The 17,733-nt window shown below is 49.6% G+C and overlaps 1 protein-coding gene across 1 annotated transcript in view; it reads right to left on the bottom strand.

Moving 5' to 3' along the window:
* Nucleotides 1-17,733, bottom strand: part of LOC138257365 (uncharacterized) — a 125,578-nt gene that overhangs the window by 76,042 nt on the left and 31,803 nt on the right. The gene's annotated exons all lie outside the window — the stretch shown is intronic.

Here is a 17,733-nt window from a genome sequence, read left to right as displayed (position 1 = left end):
TGTAGAAGAGGTGTTTCTAGCAGCTTAGGCTGATAGAAGGTAGCTTTGGAAGAGCAGTTTAGGCTGAACTAGGAGACATGTAAAGCTCCTACTATACCACTGGTGTGCACAATATCATAAGAAAACACAATACACAGATATACTAAAAATAAAGGTACTTTATTTTTATGACAATATGCCAAAAGTATCTCAGTGAGTACCCTCAGTATGAGGATAAGTTATATTCACAAGATACATGTACACAAACCAAAATTATGTAGTAAATAGCAAAAGGAAGTAATGCAAGCAATGTAAAGTTACAGGAGCACCTAGGTATAGGGGCAACACAAACCATATACTCCAAAAGTGGAATGCGAATCACAAATGGACCCCAAACCTATGTGAGCTTGTAGTGGGGAGTCGCTGGGACTGTAAGAAAACAGTGAGGGTTAGAAAAATAGCCCACCCCAGGACCCTGTAAGGTAGGTGTAAAGTTCACCTACAACCCCCAGAGAGCACAGAAGTCGTGATAGGGGGATTCTGCAAGGAAAACCAACACCAGCAATGCAACAACAGTGGATTTCTGGACCTGGGTACCTGCAAGAGAAGGGGACCAAGTCCAAGAGTTGCAACAGTGTTGAGACTGGGCAGGAGCCCAAGAAATGCCAGCTGAGGGTGCAAGGCAGCTGCCACCTGTTGGAAGAAGCTTGCTGTTCTGCAAGAACGAAGAGGACTAGGAACCTCCCCTTTGGAGGATGGATGTCCCACGCCGTGAAGAAGCTTGCAGAGGTGTTCCCACGCAGAAAGACTGCAAACAAGCCCTGATAGCTGAAAGTGTCACGGTTAGGGTTTTTGGATTCTGCTGTGGCCCAGGAGGGACCAGGATGTCGCCACTTACTTGAGGAGACAGAGGGGGCGCCCAGCAAGTCAGGGCACCCTCACAGATGCAGGCAGTACCCGCAGAAGTACCCGGACAGGAAGAGGAGTGAACCGGAGTCCACCCAAAGTCACAAAAGGGAGTCCCACGACACCGGAGGACAACTCAGAAGGTTGTGCACTGCAGGTTAGAGTGTTGGGGACCCAGGCTTGGCTGTGCACGAAGGAAATCCTGGAAGAGTGCACAGGAGCCGGAGCAGCTGCAAATCACGCGGTACCCAGCAATTCAGTCTAGCGTGGGGAGGCAAGGACTTACCTCCACCAGACTTGGACTGAAGAGTCACTGGACTGTGGGAGCCACTTGGACAGGGTTGCTGAGTTCCAAGGACCACGCTCGTCGTGGTGAGAGGGGACCCAGAGGACCGGTGATGCAGTCTTTTGTTGCCTGCGGTTGCAGGGGGAAGATTCCGTCGACCCACGGGAGATTTCTTCAGAGCTTCTGGTGCAGAGAGGAGGCAGGCCACCCCCAGAGCATGCACCACCTGGAAACAGTCGAGAAAGCCGGCAGGATGAAGCGATACAAAGTTGCTAGTAGTCGTCTTTGGCTACTTTGTTGCAGTTTTGCAGGCGCCCTGAGCAGTCAGTGGCCGATCCTTTGGTAGAAGGTGAAGAGGGAGATGCATAGGAACTCTGATGAGCTCTTGCATTCGTTATCTGAAGAATTCCCCAAAGCAGAGACCCTAAATAGCCAGAAAAGGAGGTTTGGCTACCTAGGAAGGAGGATAGGCTGTTAAGAAAGGTAAGAGCCTATCAGAAGGAGTCTCTGACATCACCTGCTGGCAGTGGCCACTCAGAGGAGTCCAGTGTGCCAGCAACACCTCTGAATCCAAGATGGCAGAGGTCTGGGGCACACTGGAGGAGCTCTGCGCACCTCCCCTGGGAGGTGCATGTCAGGGGAGTGGTCACTCCCTTTCCCTTTGTCCAGTTTTGCACCAGGGCTGGGGGATCCCTGAAACGGTGTAGACTGCCTTATGCAAAGATGGGCAGCATCTGTGCCCATCAAAGCATTTCCAGAGGCTGGGGGAGGCTGCTCCTCCCCTGCCTTTCTCACCTTTTCCAAAGGGAGAGGGTGTAACACCCTCTCTCTGAGGAAGTCCTTTGTTCTGCCTTCCTGGGCCAGGGCTGCCTGGACCCCAGGGGGGCAGAAACCTGTCTGAGGGGTTGGCAGCAGCAGTAGCTGCAGTGAAAACCCCGGAAAGGCAGTTTGGCAGTACCCGTTACATGGCCATGTTCGGAGTTACCATTGTGACGCTACACATAGGTGGTGCCCTATTTGTAGGGCACGCGTGTAATGGTGTCCCCGCAATCACAAAGTCCGGGGAAATTGCCCTGAACAATGTGGGGGCACCTTGGCTAGTGCCAGGGTGCCCACACACTAAGTAACTTGGCACCCAACCTTCAACAGGTGAAGGTTAGACATATAGGTGACTTATAAGTTACTTATGTGCAGTGAAAATGGCTGTGAAATAATGTGGGCATTATTTCACTCAGGCTGCAATGGCAGGCCTGTGTACGAAATGTCTGAGCTCCCTATGGGTGGCAAAAGAAATGCTGCAGCCCATAGGGATCTCCTGGCACCCCAATACCCTGGGTACCTCAGTACCATATACTAGGGAATTATAAGGGTGTTCCAGTAAGCCAATATGAATTGGTGAAATTGGTCACTAGCCTGTTAGTGACAATTTGTAAAGAGAGAGCATTACCACTGAGATTCTGGTTAGCAGAGCCTCAGTGAGACAGTTAGGCATCACACAGGGGGGAACACATACATATAGGTCACAAACCTATGAGCACTGGGGTCCTGGCTAGCAGGGTCCCAGTGACACATAACAAACATACTGAAAACATAGGGTTTTCACTATGAGCACTGGGCCCTGTCTGGCAGGATCCCAGTGAGACAGTGAAAACACCCTGACATACACTCACAAACAGGCCAAAAGTGGGGGTAACAAGTTTAGAAAGAGGCTACTTTCTCACACAACCCCCCCCCCAAACGAAGGACAATAAGGCTAACATTGGCCAGTTGAGACTTTATTGTCTAAGTGGTGATAAGTAGAGAGTAGCTCTGCAATAGACTGGTTACTCCCTTTATCATCCACTATATGGTTACTTCCCTGTGGGGATGTAAACCACCCTGTTTGACGTTTTTTAGCTAAGCAACAATGTGAAGATATATTTTCAGAGTTTCTATAAGTAAGTTTTAGTTTAGAGCAGTGGGAATTGTCCACTGAACCTATTTGTAGTGATGAAAATGCCAGACAGGTATGCTGTCTCAGTAAAGCCATAGCTGGGCAAAAACTTTGTCCATATGGCTGGAAGAGGGAACAGGGATGCTGTTTCTCTTTAGTTGGAGCAGGGCAGGGACGCTGTCCTATGAGCTCCACACTAGGGCAGGGATGCTGTCCTAAGTGTTGTGAGGCAGTGCAGGGTTTCTGCACTAAAGTTTCTCTGGGAGGGTTGGAGGGATGCTCCATGTTAACTAAAATGGTGCTCTTTTTCTCACCAATGTTAGTTATCCCACAGAGAGGTACTTCTACCTCAGGGAGTACAGCTATGCCATCTGATGATTCCCTTGGAACAGGTGCCACCCCAGGAGAGGTTTCTCCCACCACAGGAATGGTATCCTGAATGGCACGGTGGTTAGGGGATTCTGTGATACCCTTTTTACCTGTTGTTGGAGAGGGATCCTGAGTTTTCAGGCCTTCTCTCCTTTGCTTTTTCATTTCAGTAGAAATGAGAGGGAACAATTCCTCAGGGATATCCAGCATGGCTGCATGGGCATAAAACTCTACATCAGCCCAACCTGAGGCCTCTAGGTCATTACCTAAGAGACAGTCTACAGGTAAGCTAGGTGATACCACCCCCTGCTTGGGGCCAGTAACTCCACCCCAACTAAGCTGAATTATAGCTAAGGGAAGAAACTTAGTAGAGTTATGGACATCAATAATCTTATACTGTTGTCCGATGATGTGTTGTTCAGGAGCCACAAGGTTTTCAGTCACCAAAGTGATACTGGCACCTGTGTCCCTGTAGGCCTGGGCCTCAACACCATTTATTGAAACTGTCTGCCTGTACTTATCCATTGTAAGGGGACAAGCAGCCAGTGTGGCAAGTCCAATGCCACTAGGTGTGACAGAAACTGTCTTGGGACTGACTACCCCAGTTTCTCTGATGGACCCATAAGTGAACCCAACTACACCCTTAGTTTGACTGTTGCCAGCAGTCCCACCACTAGTACCACTACTGCTAGGGGCACTAGAGCTTGATGTATCAGTGGAGGTAGGCTCAGGGGGTTTATCTGGACAAGACTTATCCCCTGGCCTATGGCCTCTGTTTTTACACACAAAGCATCAAGGCTTTTTAATGTGTGTAGTTTGTGAAGAAGAGGAATAATTTGTTTTATACCCACCCCCTGAAGAGTGTTTAGGATTTGAAGAAGGATCTTTGGTTTTACCCTTATCCCCATGCTTATCCTGAGATTTCTCACCATCTTTCTTCTTGCCATCCTTGTCACCACCTGTATAAACTTTTCTGTTCACTCTTGTTCTGACCCATTTGTCTGCCTTCTTTCCCAATTCTTGGGGAGAGGTCAGATCTGAGTCCACTAGATATTGGTGTAACAAATTAGACACACAGTTATTCAGAATATGCTCTCTCAGGATTAAGTTATACAGGCTTTCATAGTCAGAAACTTTACTGCCATGTAACCACCCCTCCAAGGCCTTCACTGAATGGCCAACAAAGTCTACCCAGTCTTGTGAAGACTCCTTTTTGGTTTCTCTGAACTTGATCCTGTACTGTTCAGTGGTTAAGCCATAACGATCTAGGAGTGCATTCTTTAAAACTAAAATTATTGGCATCACTTTCCTTCACAGTAAGGAGCCTATCCCTACCATTTCCACTGAAAGATAGCCATAGGATAGCAGCCCACTGCCTTTGAGGGACCCCCTGTACAACACAGGCCCTCTCAAGTGCAGCAAACCACTTGTTAATGTCATCCCCCTCCTTGTAAGGGGGAACTATCTTATGCAGATTCTTAGAATCATGCTCTTTCACAGGATTACTATCTGTAATACTGCTGCTGCCACCATGGGGTCCTAACCCCAACCTCTGTCTTTCTTTTTCTAGGTCTAAAGATTCCCTGTCTAGAGCCAGCTGTTGCTGTTTAAGCTTCAGCCTGGACTCTTCCACTCTCAATCTATTGAGCTCCCTTTCTAACATTCTGTCATCAGGGTGGGTGGGTTGGGCATGTTTAGACACAGAAGAATGGTGTGAATGAACAGAGGGAGACCTGTCCCTAATAGTTGGCACTCTAACAACCTGTCCTGCAGTAGTAAAACTTCTACTGTGATGAGAGCTCACATTAGTACCAGGGTTGCTAGGTGGCCTGCTAAGGGGCAGGTTGGGAAAGTTCCCATCTAACACTTTTGCTGGGGCTACCCCAGAATCAGAGTGTGAACCATCTGCTAATCTCTCACCTGATGTGCCAACTCAGGCCTTATCATTTTCAATGAGCATATTAACCAACAATTCTCTAGAGGGGTTCTTCCCTACCCCTAAACCTCTATCAATGCAGAGACTCCTTGCACCTTTCCAGATAAGGTTGTCATAAGCAGTGCTGGCCAGATCAAGAGTAGGACCTGTACCAGACATGATAGAACAAGGTTTAAGGGACAGAAAAAGAAAGAAAAAGTTTCAGAATTTTTTAAGGAACAGAAAAAAAATCTTTTTCAACTTTTAAGAAACATTTTGAAAGTTTAGAGGTACTTTTCAGCACTTAGCAATAGAGTAAGAGGAGAAAAGCAAAACATTTTGGTTAGGTGTACATACACTGAACTTGTTTTGTATATTCTTCTCTTATGAAAAGTACAAAATTACTAAGTGGTAAGTAGTTGCAAGTACTTATCCGACCGCTGCACAACCAATGTAGGAGGCTGGCCTGGTTTGTAGTGAGTACCAAGGGGTACTTACACTCTGCACCAGGTCCAGGTATCCCTTATTAGTGTAGAAGAGGTGTCTAGCAGCTTTGGCTGATAGAAAAGGGTAGCTTAGCAGAGCAGCTTAGGCTGAACTAGGAGACATGCAAAGCTCCCACTATACCACTGGTGTCATATGCACAATATCATAAGAAAACACAATACACAGATATACTAAAAATAAAGGTACTTTATTTTTATGACAATATGCCAAAAGTATCTCAGTGAGTACCCTCAGTATGAGGATAGCAAATATACACAAGATATATGTACACAATACCAAAAATATGCAGTAATAGCAATAGAAAGCAATGCAAGCAATGTACAGTCACAATAGATTGCAATGAGAGCACATAGGTATAGGGGCAACACAAACCATATACTCTAGAAGTGGAATGCGAAACACGAATGGACCCTAAACCTATGTGAACTTGTAGAGGGTCGCTGGGACTGTAAGAAAACAGTGAGGCTTAGAAAAATATCCCAGCCCCAGACCCTGAAAAGTAGGTGTAAAGTGCACCTAAGTTCCCCAGAGAGCACAGAAGTCGTGATAGGGGAATTCTGCAAGGAAGACCAACACCAGCAATGCAACAACGATGGATTTCCGGACTAGAGTACCTGTGGAACAAGGGGACCACGTCCAAGAGTCACGATCAAGTCGGGAGTGGGCAGATGCCCAGGATATGCCAGCTGAGGTTGCAAAGAAGCTGCCACCAGATAGTAGAAGCTGTAGATTCTGCAAGAACGAAGAGGACTAGGAACTTCCCCTTTGGAGGATGGATGTCCCACGTCGTGAAGAAGCTTGCAGAGGTGTTCCCACGCAGAAAGACTGCAAACAAGCCTTGCTAGCTGCAAGGGTCGCAGTTGGGGTTTTTGGATGCTGCTGTGGCCCAGGAGGGACCAGGATGTCGCCAATTGCGTGAGGAGACAGAGGGGGCTTCCAGCAAGACAAGGATCCCACTCAGAAGGAAGGAGCACCCGCAGAAGTGCCGGAACAGGCACAACAAAGAAGAGTGAACCCGAGCTCACCCGAAGTCACAAAAGAAGGTCCCACGACGCCGGAGGACAACTCAGGAGGTCGTGCACTGCAGGTTAGAGTGTCGGGACCCAGGCTTGGCTGTGCACAAAGGAAATCCTGGAAGAGTGCATAGGAGCCGGAGCAGCTGCAAATCACGCGGTACCCAGCAATGCAGTCTAGCGTGGGGAGGCAAGGACTTTCGTCCACCAAACTTGGACTGAAGAGTCACTGGACTGTGGGAGTCACTTGGACAGAGTTGCTGAGTTCCAGGGACCACGCTCGTCGTGATGAGAGGGGACCCAGAGGACCGGTGATGCAGTCTTTTGGTGCCTGCGGTTGCAGGGGGAAGATTCCGTCGACCCACGGGAGATTATTTCGGAGCTTCTAGTGCAGAGAGGAGGCAGACTACCCCCACAGCATGCACCACCAGGAAAACAGTCGAGAAGGCGGCAGGATCAGCGATACAAGGTTACAATAGTCGTCTTTGCTAGTTTGTTGCGGTTTTGCAGGCTTCCTTAGCAGTCTGCGGTTGATTCTGTGGCAGAAGGTGACGAGAGAGAAGCAGAGGAACTCTGATGAGCTCTTGCATTCGTTATCTAAAGAATTCCCCAAAGCAGAGACCCTAAATACCCAGAAAAGGAGGTTTGGCTACCTAGGAAGGAGGATAGGCTAGCAACACAGGCAAGAGCCTATCAGAAGGAGTCTCTGACGTCACCTGCTGGCACTGGCCACTCAGAGCAGTCCAGTGTGCCAGCAGCACCTCTGTTTCCAAGATGGCAGAGGTCTGGAGCACACTGGAGGAGCTCTGGTCACCTCCCAGGTGAGGTGCAGGTCAGGGGAGTAGTCACTCCCCTTTCCTTTGTCCAGTTTCACACCAGACCAGGGCTGGGGGATCCCTGAACCGGTGTAGACTGGCTTATGCAAAGATGGGCACCATCTGTGCCCATCAAAGCATTTCCAGAGGCCGGGGGCGGCTACTCCTCCCCAGCCCTGCTGTCCTTTGTTCTGCCTTCCTGGGTCAAGCCTGGCTGGACCCGAGGAGGGCAGAAACCTGTCTGATGGGTTGGCAGCAGCAGCAGCTGCAGTGAAACCTCGGGAAAGGTAGTTTGGCAGTACCCGGGTCTGTGCTAGAGACTCGGGGGATCATGGAATTGTCTCCCCAATGCCAGGATGGCATTGGGGTGGCAATTCCATGATCTTAGACATGTTACATGGCCATGTTCGGAGTTACCATTGTGACGCTATACATAGGTAGTGACCTATGTATAGTGCACGCGTGAAATGGTGTCCCCGCACTCACAAAGTCCGGGGAATTTGCCCTGAACGATGTGGGGGCACTTTGGCTAGTGCCAGGGTGCCCACACACTAAGTAACTTAGCACCCAACCGTTACCAGGTAAAGGTTAGACATATAGGTGACTTATAAGTTACTTAAGTGCAGTGGTAAATCGCTGTGAAATAACGTGGATGTTATTTCACTTAGGCTGCAGTGGCAGGCCTGTGTAAGAATTGTCAGAGCTCCCTATGGGTAGCAAAAGAAATGTTGCAGCCCATATGGATCTCCTGGAACCCCAATACCCTGGGTACCTCAGTACCATATACTAGGGGATTATAAGTGTGTTCCAGTATGCCAATGTAAATTGGTGAAATTGGTCACTAGCCTGTTAGTGACAATTTGAAAGAAATGAGAGAGCATAACCACTGAGGTTCTGATTAGCAGAGCCTCAGTGAGACAGTTAGTCACTACACAGGTAACACATTCAGGCACACTTATGAGCACTGGGGCCCTGGCTGGAAGGGTGTATGAAAGTACCATCTTGCCTAGCATGTTACCCCCATTTTTCACTGTATATATGTTGTTTTAGTTGTATGTGTCACTGGGACCAATTACGATCACCGCCTCACCTGCAGCCTTTTCAGCGCTATATAGCTTGTGGACTGAGGCGTGGGAGCCATTTAACTTGGGGGCAAGGGACTAAGGGGGTCATTACGACGCCAAGCGGTAACCGCCGTGCGCCGCCAATGCGGCCGCACTCCCGTGGCCCCCATTAAGACATTCCCGCTGGGCCGGCGGGTATGAGGCCGCAACATAGGAGCCGGCTCCTAATGGAGCCGGCGGTGTTGCGGCCGTGCGACGGGTGCAGTTGCACCCGTCGCGCTTTTCACTGTCTGCTATTCAGACAGTGCAAAGCTGGCCGGGGGCCTGTTAGGGGGCCCCTGCACTGCCCATGCCACTGGCATGGACAGTGCAGGGGCCCCAGGACACCCCTTACCGCCAGCCTCTTCCTGGCGGTGCAAACCGCTAGAAACAGGCTGGCGGTAGGGGGGGTCATAATTCCCAGGGCAGCGCTGCTTGCAGTGCTGCCCTGGCGGATTATCACCGCCGGGGCTAAAACGGTGGGAAACCGCCGGCCCCGGCGGTGTGACCGCGGCGCTTTCGCCGCGATCATAATAGGCCAGGAAGCACCACCAGCCTGTTGGCGGTGCTTCCGTCATTTTCGCCCTGGCGGTCTCGGACCGTCAGGGTCAAAATCACCCCCTATGTGTCCTAGGAGCATCCAGGGGTAGAGGTGGCCCCTTGACCAATTACCATCACCCTCGTCACCTGGAGCCTTTCCAGTGCCATATCGTGCATCAACAGATCCCCCTGGTGTAGGACGCAGGCCCATCTTATGCCCATTATTCCCAGGAAGAGGCAGGGCTGTGTTACCCCTTTGGCTCTCTCATCTGAGAGTTCCATTTCTGCTCCTGGTAAGCGTACATTATCCCTTTTCCCCTGTCTTTTCTAGAAACTGGTTGCATTGCCTTTTAGTGATTTGGCAAGGAGGTGATCTCAGCATGCCGAAGAAGTGGCTCCTCATTCCAGTTATTGTGTGATTGTTGGGAAATCTGAAGCTCACACCCCCCAATGATACTGACCAAGCTACTCCCTTGAGAGAAAGTGGCTCACTGGGCTAGGTATGGATCCATCGGGGCCTTTTCCAGATGGCTGGAAGGCCCTTGAACACATGACACACTAGTAAACCGGCACTTGCTACTGCCATCTCCAGGGGTTGCTCAACTCTGTTATCACCCACATCTCCCAGGAGAGCTCTGTTTTATAAATAGTGTCAACCCCGACTTTTAACATAGCAGAGTATATCGAGTGTTATTTCACAAACTTGTTGGTGACTCCTGTAGATCATGTAATTGAGGACATGGGCCCTCATTTTAACCCTAGCGGTCTTTTGACGGCAAGGGTTAATGTGGTGGTATCACCCCCAACAGGCTGACGGTGTATACTGCCACATTATGAGATTGGCGGGTTGGCTGCAGCCAACCGGGCACTTCTCCAATCATACCGCATGGCGGCATAAGTCACCGGGTCGGAGATATCTATCTCCAGACTGGCGTCCGACATAGTACCGCCCATGGCATTATGAGCCGGCCTACCACCATGATTTTCTTGGTGGTAGCAACGCCACGAAAACCATGGTAGTAGGCCCTATCAGTGACAGGGAATTCCTTCCCTGTCACCGGTTTGCGGCTCCCCCACCCCTCACCACTCACCTGACGCCCCTCACATGCATACATCCATGCAAACAACACAACACACACATATGCTTTCACACACACTCAGACATTCATGCCCACACACAAAACACCCCCCCACCCCCCTCCCTTGTCGGAAGCCCGACTTACCTTGGTTGCGGAGGTCTTTTGGCAGGGAACGGGAAAGGGCGCTGCTATCCCCAACAACACCCCACCAGCAGAACACCGCCAGCCGTCCATTCCTGGACATAATACAGTTGGCTGCGTTCAACTGGCGTGGCGGTGCTGGTGGTAGCAGCGCCAGCTTACCACCATCCACCACCATGAGCACTGCTGGATTTCCACCCTTATTGTGGCAGAAGTCAGACAGTGCTCATAATATGGCAGACAGATGGTAGCCGCGGTGGCAGTATGTTGGCGGCCGTCACCGCGGCGGTAGGCGGTAAGTACTGCCAATGTTATAATAAGGCCCTCATGAAGCCGCCCGCCAAGATCTGACCGCCGGGCGTCCGCCAATGCAGCCGCACTCCCGCCGCGGTCATTATGAGATCCCCGCTGGGCTGGCGGGCGGAAACCTGGTTTCCGGCCGCCAGCCCAGCGGGGATCTCTGCTGCAACACTGGAGCCGGCTCCACTTTTCACTGTCTGCTATGCAGACAGTGAAAAGCTGCATGGGGCCCTGTCAGGGGACACCTGCACTGCCTATGCCAGTGGCATGGGCAGTGCAGGGCTGCAACTCCCCGTACCGCCAGCCTTTTCCTGGCGGTTCAAACCGCCTGGAAAAGGCTGGCGGTCGGGGACTCGTAATCCCCTGGGCAGCGCTGCAAGCAGCGCTGCCCAGGCAGATTATCACCGGCGGGGCAAATGTGTTGGGAAACCGCCGGGCCCCGTGGTCAAAATACCCTGGATTGCACCGCCAGCCTGTTGGTGGTGCAATCGCCACAACTGCCCTGGCTGTCTTTAACCGCCAGGGTTGTAATGACCCCCTAAATGTTTTATTTTGTAGGTTGAGCATAAGCGTACAGCCTCTGGTATACTTCTAAGTAAACTATAAGTTTAAAGCCATTTCATTTGCTCATTTCAGTGTCATTTAAAAATACTTCTTTGGTAGGGGTCAGTCATGCCTCTTTGTCCCTCCTTATTGTCTTTGGGAGCAGGGACCAGCTACTTTAATATTACGTTTTGTCCTGTTTATCTGTTCTTTAGGTGACTTTTTTTTCTTTATTTCCTGCGCATGTTTGGTGACGCTTCCCTTTTGATTTGCAGAGCATTCTTACTCTCAACTTAGCATCGCTGTAAAGAAGGCTGTAAACCAGGCTGGTATTTTGGTCACATTTGCTCTTCGTATGCTCTCTGCACTCTCTCTCACTGCTCTCCCTCAGCTGCCTGGCTCCCGCCCTCCCTTGGCTTGGATTCTTTTTACTGAGTGTGCCTGCTTGCGGGTCCTGGTGGTGGGAGTGAGGGCGGAGGCCCGCTTGTTTATTTAATTACTTATTTTAACTTTGCAATGCTAAGGTAGCCCAAACTCGACCCGAGGTATTGGAGGCTTCACATGAGTACCAGCTACATTACACAAGGACATATTAATTTTTTGTATGCATAGGGAGATCAAGTGACGTTGAGCCGATGCCATGACTGGAACTCGGGTCCTCAGTTCCAAAGTTGGCAGCTCTAGTCATTGCACCACACCTTCTCTCTGTTCTACCAGGTTTACGGGGAGAGCATGACGCCTTCCAGTTCCTTTAATTGTTGCAGTGCGGCATGCTGCGCTTTATGTTTACACATGGCGGCTGCCCCTTTCTTATGTTCTGCACGGCTCTCCCACCTCCATTTTTATTTTAATTACTTGTATTAACTTTGCCATTCTAAGGTAGCCCAAATTAGACCCAAAGGTACTGGAGGTTTTACATGAGTACCAGCTACATCACACAAGGATATAATCAGTTTTTGTAGGCATGAGGAGATTAAGTGATGTTGAGCTGAGGCTGTGACTGAAGCTGTGTACTCAGTTCCAAAGTCTGCAGCTCTAGTCGTGCGCCATACCTTCTCCATGGTCCAGCAGGTTTCTGTGGAGCGCATGGTACAAATTCCCCTAGCCTTACATAACCAACTGATATTCTTTTGCCATATTAAAAGGGGAAACTTTACAACAGAAAGCAAGAGAACTGACGCGGGACATAATAAAAGGTACTGTGTTACCATTTCATGGTGGACGCTGGAATAGTAGTGTTGTTTGTTTGGGGGAGAGGGCAAGGAAGACAGGCGTGAGCCCTCATTTCTTGTTTGTCCCATGCTCTGTTTTCAACAACGAAGGGGAATTGGAGGCCTTTTAAGTAGAAACTCATACTTCGCTGGTCACTGTATATGCAGTGTTGTTAACAAAGATCAAACTCACAATAACTGGACATTTTTTATTTTATTTGCACACCCTAACATGTCCTTCCCCGATCTACCCAAATCATCTGATGGTTCATTTGAATGACATTAAAAAATAAAATAACGCACACATCACTGCATAGAAACTCTGATGGTATTCATAGTGGCACAAAATTGTTCGGCAGTACAAACACCGAGTGGTAGATGCATGCATTTGTTGGTAAAGCTTTACTAACAGTAGAGGTTCTTTTACATTTGCTGCTCTTCATTTAAAAAATCCATGAAAGTGATTTATTTAAAAACCTATAAACGCTGATTTTTCTGGGGGATTGATTTGATAAAAACTAAACTTGCAAAAATATGATGTCTGAGAGGGAGGAGGCAAATGATTTATGTTTTTTTTTAATTCCCTACCCTGCACTTATTTCATTTTCACCTATGAGCTGGAATTATGTGGCAGAGAGGACCAAATTATGCGGCAGGGTTGACCAATTTATGTGGCAAGAAAGTTATGCATTTACAGCGCCAATAGCTCTAACTTACGCAAATGTGAGACCTATTGCATCAGAAATGCTTGTTTTTGTAATCTATTGTGTATCAACCATTGTTTTGTCTTATTCTAGGAAGTGCCTTAGATATTTAAATTGTCTTTCAAGTGCCTTGTTTAGTATTTTCTAACAATACCACCAGCTTTGTGACTAGGTGGGGCTGAAATTAGTCTAGGTATTTGTAGGAAGGTAGCCTCCATCTAGCATTGTTACTTCCACTTTTGGCCTGTGTGAGAGTATATGTCAGTGTGTTTTCACTGTCTCACTTTGATCCTGCTAGCCAGGATCCCAGTGCTCATAGTGAAAACCTTATTTGTCAGTGTGTTTTATATGTCCCACTGGGACACTGCTAGCCAGGACCTCAGTGCTCATAGTTTGTGGCCTGTATGTGTATAACTGTTTTGTGCCTAACTGTGTCACTGAGGCTCTGCTAACCAGAACCTCAGTGCTTATGCTCTCTCTGCCTTTAAAATGGTCACTGTAGGCTAGTGACCACTTTTACCAATTTCAATTGGCACACTGGAACACCCTTATAATTCCCTTGTATATGGTACCTAGGTACCCAGGGTATAGGGGTTCCAGGAGATCCCTATGGGCTGCAGCATTTCTTTTGCCACCCATAGGGAGCTCAGACAAATCTTTACACAGGATGCCACTGCAGCCTGAGTGAAATAACGTGCATGTTATTTCACAGCCATTTTTCACTGCACTTAAGTAACTTATAAGTCACCTATATGTCTAGCCTTCACTTAGTGGAGGTTAGGTGTAAAGTTACTAAGTGAGAGGGCACCCTGGCACTAGCCAAGGTGCCCCCACATAGTTCAGGGCAATTTCCCCGGACTTTGTGAGTGCGGGGATACCATTACACGCGTGCACTACATAAAGGTCAATACCTATATGTAGCTTTCACAATGGTAACTCCGAATATGGCCATGTAACATGTCTAAGATCATGGAATTGTTCCCCCATGCCAAAGCTGGTATTAGGGTGCCAATCCCATGCATCCCCGGGGCTCCAGCATGGACCCCCGGGTACTGCCAAACCAGCTCTCTGTGGTGTTCACTGCAGCTACCGCTGCTGCCAACCCACAGACAGGCTTCTGCCCTCCTGGGGTCTGGGCAGCCCAGTCCCAGGAAGGCAGAACAAAGAATTTCCTCTGAGAGAGGGTGTTACACCCTCTCCCTTTGGAAATAGGTGTTAAAGTCTGGGGAGTGGGCGCCTCTCCCAGCCCCTGGAAATGCTTTGAAGGGCAAAGATGGTGCCCTCCTTGCATAAGCCAGTCTATACCGGTCCAGGGATCCCCTAGCCCCTGCTCTGGCGCAAAACTGGACAAAGGAAAGGGGAGTGATCACTCCCCTGTCCATCATCACCCCAGGGGTGGTGCCCAGAGCTCCTCCAGTGTGTCCCAGACCTCTGCCATCTTGAATTCAGAGGTGTGAGGGCACAATGGAGGCCTCTGAGTGGCCAGTGCCAGCAGGTGACATCAGAGACCCCTCCTGATATGTGCTTACCTCTCTAGGTGGCCAATCCTCCTGTGAGGGCTATTTAGGGTCTCTCCTGTGGACTTTTCGTCAGATAACGACTTGCAAGAATTCACCAGAGTTCCTCTGCACCTCTCTCTTCGACTTCTGCCAAGGATCGACTGCTGACTGCTCCACGACGCCTGCAAAACTGCAACAAAGTAGCAAGAAGACTAACAGAGACATTGTAGCGCCTAATCCTGCTGGCTTTCTTGACTGTTTTGTGGTGGTGCATGCTCTGGAGGCTGCCTGCCTTCACCCTGCACTGGAAGCCACAAAGAAATCTCCTGTGGGTCGACGGAATCTTCCCCCTGCTTCAACAGGCACCAAACTTCAGCTTCATCTGTACTCTGGGTCCCCTCTCATCGTGACGAGCGTGGCCCCTGGAACACAGGTGGTGGACCCAAGTGACCCAGACTGGCCAGTGGTCCAACTGTCCAAATTTGGAGGAGGTAAGTCCTTGCCTCCCCTCTCCAGACAGTAATCCTGTGCACCGCGGGATCTGCAGCTTCCAAGAAATCTTGCATGCACAGCCGAGCCTAGGGGGGTCATTCTGACCCCGGCGGTCTCAGACCGCCGGGGCCAGGGTCGGCGGGAGGACCGCCGACAGACCGGCGGTGCCCCGCAGGGCATTCTGACTGCGGCGGTTCGGCCGCGGTCAGACAAGGAAAACCGGCGGTCTCCCGCCGGTTTTCCGCTGCCCTTGGAATCCAAGCTGCGCCGCCATGGGGGATTCTGACACCCCCTACCACCATCCTGTTCCTGGCGGTTCGCCCGCCAGGAACAGGATGGCGGTAGGGGGTGCTGCGGGGCCCCCGTAAGAGGGCCCCACTGTGTAGTTCAGTGTCTGCAATGCAGACACTGAAATACGCGACGGGTGCAAACTGCACCCGTCGCACATACCCACCGTCGCACATACCGCACGCCCACTCACCTAATGGAGCCGGCTTCCTCGTGGGGAAGGGTTTCCCGCTGGGCTGGCGGGCGGCCTTCTGGCGGTCGCCCGCCAGCCCAGCGGGAAAGCCTGAATGGCCTCCAGCGGCCATATGGCGGTTCCCGTGAGGCGGGCGGCTACCGCCGCCCGCCTCAATCAGAATCACCCCCTAGGTCCCCAGCACTCTGTCCTGCAATGCTCAGATCCCTGAGTTGATCTCCGGTGTCGTGGGACCTCCTTTTGCAGTGTTATGATGACTGCCGTGTTCAGTCTTCTTGAACCCATGTTCAAGAACTTCTGCGGGTGCTGCTTGTGTGTGGGCTCTTTGCTGAGGGCCCCCTCTGTCTCCTCTCCCATGTCGCGACATCCTGGTCCTTCCTGGGCCCGGGCAGCACCCTTTTTCTCTAACTGCAACTCTTGCAGCTAGCAAGGCTTGTTTGTGGTATTTTGCCAAGGAAACAACTCTGCATCCTCCTGCAAGCTGTGGGACATCTTCTGCACGAAGGAGAAGTTCCTAGCACCTTTTGTTGTTGCAGAATCTTCCGCTTCTTCCATCCGGAGGCATCCATTTTGCACCTTCATCTGGGGTTTAGTGGGCTCCTGCCCCCCCGGACACTTTAGCGACTCTTGGACTTGGTCCCCTTCCTTTGTAAGTCTTCAGGTCCAGGAATCCGTCTTCAGTACTTTGCAGTCTGTTGTGGTCTTTGCAACATCCTTTATCATGACTTTAGTGTGTTTCTGGGGATATAGTAGTACTTTACTCCTACTTTCCAGGGTCTTGGGGTAGGGTATCTCGGACACCCTTAGTGTTTTCTCACACTCCCAGTGACCCTCTACACACTACACTAGGCTAGGGGTCCATTCATGGTTCGCATTCCACTTTCTTAGTACATGGTTTGTGTTGCCCCTAGACCTATTGCATCCTATTGTATTCTACAGTGTTTGCACTACTTTCTGACTGTTTTACTTACCTGATTTGGTTTGTGGTGTATATTTTGTGTATTTTGTGCAAGAAAAAAAGAGCAACCAGGGCACTCCAAAATAATCAGTCCGAGATGAATAAAGTTGCAGGAAATGCTTTAATCCTCTGTTTCTTAACTCTGATATGCCTTTCCTAACATGTGGACATGATTATCACTGAGCACTTATTGGATTTTCCCAGCACAAAGGATTAAAGCATTTCCTGCAACTTTATTAATCTCGGACTGATTATTTTGGAGTGCCCTGGTTGCTCTTTTTTTTTGCATTTTGTACTTTACAGCACATACGTGGGTTCCGCTTATATTCTGTGCATCCCGAAACCCGTGGTGGTTGGGTTTCTGAACCAGGCCGGCACCCTTCACAGGACTTTACATATGATTTGAGTACTTTTGTAGCTCCGTGTTTCGGATGTGCGACGAATAGCATCAACCACCTCTGTTTAGTAACTTTGACGTTTTGTGTATTTTACTCACCTCCTAAGGGAGTATATCCTCTGAGATATTTTTGGCACATTGTCACTAAAAATAAAGTACCTTTATTTTTAGTAACTAAGAGTGTTGTCTTTCCTATGATATAGTGCTATATGATATAAGTGGTATTGCATGAGCTTTGCATGTCTTTGGCTGCTCTGCTATAGTTACCTCTATCAGCCTAAGCTGCTAGAACACCTCTAATCTACGAATAAGGGATAACTGGACCTGGCACAAGGTGTAAGTACCATTGGTACCCACTATAAGCCAGGCCAGCCTCCTACAATCTCAAGTAGGAATAAAGTGCAGGCTATCAGCCCTTCCCAGTCCAGGGTTCCCATCTCATTTCTTACTGTCTGAAATATAATAGTCATCTGCCACTGGTACCAGTGATCTCATTTACACAGACGTACAATACAGGCAAGATGGGTGACAGAAACATAGTGAAATCAAAGACATCTTCATG

The sequence above is a fragment of the Pleurodeles waltl genome, chromosome 1_2 (assembly GCF_031143425.1).
Source record: "Pleurodeles waltl isolate 20211129_DDA chromosome 1_2, aPleWal1.hap1.20221129, whole genome shotgun sequence".
NCBI classification, from domain to species: domain Eukaryota; kingdom Metazoa; phylum Chordata; class Amphibia; order Caudata; family Salamandridae; genus Pleurodeles; species Pleurodeles waltl.
This window is presented reverse-complemented; position numbering and strand designations above follow the sequence as displayed.